The sequence below is a fragment of the Fragaria vesca genome, linkage group LG2 (genome assembly GCF_000184155.1).
Source record: "Fragaria vesca subsp. vesca linkage group LG2, FraVesHawaii_1.0, whole genome shotgun sequence".
In the NCBI taxonomy this organism is placed as follows: domain Eukaryota; kingdom Viridiplantae; phylum Streptophyta; class Magnoliopsida; order Rosales; family Rosaceae; genus Fragaria; species Fragaria vesca.
In genome coordinates this window covers 19,000,578-19,003,871 of record NC_020492.1, presented here as the reverse complement: position 1 = coordinate 19,003,871, position 3,294 = coordinate 19,000,578, and the positions used below count along the sequence as shown (strand labels likewise).

General features: G+C 41.2%; 1 pseudogene across 1 annotated transcript in view; it reads right to left on the bottom strand.

The window, feature by feature from the left end:
* Nucleotides 1-1,000: 1,000 nt before the first annotated feature.
* The window catches only part of LOC101304251, a 4,364-nt pseudogene continuing 2,070 nt past the window's right edge, over nucleotides 1,001-3,294 (bottom strand). Inside the window, exon 5 of the transcript XR_184151.1 lies at nucleotides 1,001-3,226. The product of XR_184151.1 is annotated as an uncharacterized LOC101304251 (transcript). The remainder of the gene's footprint in view (nucleotides 3,227-3,294) is intronic.

Below are 3,294 nucleotides of genomic sequence, written 5' to 3'. Positions count from 1 at the left end.
ATATGCATCTATGACACCTCTACTTTCTTGATTTCTTAGTTCATATACCAGAAATCATACATCGTTTAATTTTATCAATATCATTTTAAGAAATGTTCGATAAGCTATTCTGAGAGCTCAGTTGGTAATAAACTCGTTCCAAGGGGGATCCTGTTAGTATATATCTTCAGTTTGCTCAACAACCTTGTTTTTGACAACTAATCTGATCCAATTCTTGGTTATCTTGTCTCCTTCCAAGATAAGGTGCATAATGTACGTTTCTTGTGTGATTAGAACATATAGAACCTTTGCTTTATCTTGGAGTAGAGAAAATCTGAAAGCATTTCCCATCCAACTTGAGCAGAAATACACACTGCAAACGCATGAAGAGGTTAATAGAGAGATCAATACTATGCACAATAAACTCCCGCCTAAAATCATTAGACAAGTAACTCCATTCGCTGATATTTGAGGACTTCGGGTCTCAATATTCACAGCAGCGAGAGTGAGATCTAATAAGATACAAGCAAGTATAAATTGATTGAAGAGTGAAGTGTTGAGGCTTTAATTTTGACATTCATAATTAGTTTTGTTAAAGCAAACATTTATCCAAATGTAAGCCTATTCGTGTCACAATATACATCACACGAGACTATCAAATTCTTCACTAGTTAGCACAGCAAGATTCAATGCAGGAGTGTTACATTGTTGTTACGTTTCAATATTTAAACTGTAGACCTTCAAAGTTGATCCTTCGGCTTTCTTTGCAACATGCTGCCGCATTGTCATAACTAATTTTCTGCAACAGAAACATGAATCAGTATGTATCTGAACACAAATAAGTCACAAAGAACCGAGAGATTATGAATTATTAGTTGTATTTACATTCTCCAAGAACGGAGTATTTATACAAGAGATATCAAAACCTATTAGGAAACTAACTATGACAGAATATTCCTAATAATAACACAATATTCACAATCCTAATATTATATGGTATGACTCACGCCAACACTCCCCCTCAAGTTGGCGCATACAGATCACAAATGCCCAACTTGTCAAGAGAGTCATGAAAGGCTTTACTTGAGAGAGCCTTCGTAAGTATATCAGCCAATTGTTCTTCAGTAGGGACAAAAGGAAAGAAAATAATCTGACCATCTAACTTCTCTTTAATGAAATGTCGATCTACCTCCACGTGCTTTGTGCGATCATGTTGAACAGGATTGTGAGCAATTTCAATAGCAGCCTTATTATCACAATAAAGCGGCATAGTCTTCTTCTGCCGAAATCCCAAATCTCTCAACGAGTGTCTCAACCACAACATCTCGCAAAGTCCTCGGGCCATTCCCCTATATTCTGCTTTAGCACTAGAACGAGCCACTACCTTCTGTTTCTTGCTTTTCCAAGTGACTAAATTACCACCAACAAATGTGAAGTAGCCGGAAGTAGACCTGCGATCTGTAATGTTACCAGCCCAGTCTGCATCTGTGTATCTAGAAACATCCAAATGACTGTGTTTAGAGAAGATTAATCCCTTCCCAGGAGAAGACTTCAAATACCGCAAGATACGGAACACGGCTTCCATATGAGCCTCACTGGGATTATGCATAAATTGACTCACCACACTAACTGCATATGCTAAATCAGGCCTAGTGTGTGACAAATAAATCAACCGGCCAACTAACCTTTGATACCTTGCTTTATTTGTGGGTATCTGACCCAAATACTCTGCTAACCGATGATTCTGCTCAATAGGAGTATTAGTAGGTTTACAATCAAGCATACCTGTTTTTGCAAGCAAGTCTAAAACATATTTCCTCTGGCTCAACACGATACAATTTTTAGCACGAGCAACTTCAATTCTCAAAAAATATTTCAAACTACCCAAATCTTTCATCTCAAATTCAGAAGACAACTGATCTTGTAACTTTTGGATCTCCTCAAAGTCATCACCTGTCACAACCATGTCATCTACATAAATGATTAAAGCAGTCACCTTACACACCGATGTTTAAGGAATAAAGTGTGGTCAGAGTTACTCTGCCGGTACCCAATTTCTTCATGAACCTGGTGAAACGACCAAACCAAGCTCTAGGAGATTGCTTCAAGCCATAAAGAGACTTCTTCAATTTACACACCACCCGCTCTCCAGTAGAAGTACAATATCCAGGAGGTAAATCCATATAAACTTCCTCATAAAGATCACCATGTAAGAATGCATTCTTAACATCAAATTGTCGTAAAGGCCAATCAAGGTTAGCAGCTAATGAAAGAAGTACCCGAATTGTGTTAATCTTGGCCACTGGTGCAAACGTCTCGTCGTAATCCACCCTATACTTCTGAGTATAGCCTTTAGCTACTAACCTTTGCTTTATACCTGTCTACCGACCCATATGGGTTATGCTTCACAGTATAAACCCATCGACAACCTAACAGTTTCTTCCAGGTGGTAACGACACTAACTCCCACGTACAATTCTTTTCAAGAGCATCCATCTCAACTGTCATTGCTTGCATCCACCTCTCATCCTGCATTGCGTCCTGTACTTTACTAGGTAGAGATACAGAAGATAATTGATTCACAAACGCAACATATGATTTAGACAGCCTATGACTTGACACATAATTAGCAACAGGATATTTAGACTTTGCACAAAGTGTAGGCTCATAATGTTTTGGAGGCTGACCACGAGTTACACGATTAGGCAGTCGTTGAGTAGACACAGTACTAGACACAGAAGAAGAAGATTGAGAAACTACCTGGGGTGAGACACCAGCTCGAGAGACCTGTGAGGGAGAGGGAGAACTGTTCATAGTATGTTTCTGATCAGAAGTTGACGCAACTAGCTCGCCATTGAAACGCAGAGAATTACTCAATCGATCAATCCCAACTTCTTCCTGATCTGACGCCGGAAAAATACCCAGCCCATCTTGATTGAAGTTCAGAGAATCTTCCCGAAGATTCCCGTTGTCTACTTGGAGATCGCTGTTCCCGTCAGTGCCGAACCCGTCGCCGTCGTCCAGTCTCGGTCCGTCGTTGGCGTCTCTTCTCTCCGACGGAGCGCTGCTGGTCGGACAACCCGATCCACTGGGCAACGGAGAATCTCGTTGGACCCGACCCAACAAATCTGATTCGGCTGATTCAGTGACCGTGCTCCGGGAAACGCCTGACGCCGGTTCTACGACAGACGACCGGTCGCCGGATGAGCCCTCTCCGGTCGGTCGACCACTGGTCTGCTGACTCTTCTCTGCTACAGACAACGGGTTGGAAAAACNGAGCTACTGTTTGTTTTCTCTTTGGGTCTTCAGCCAATGC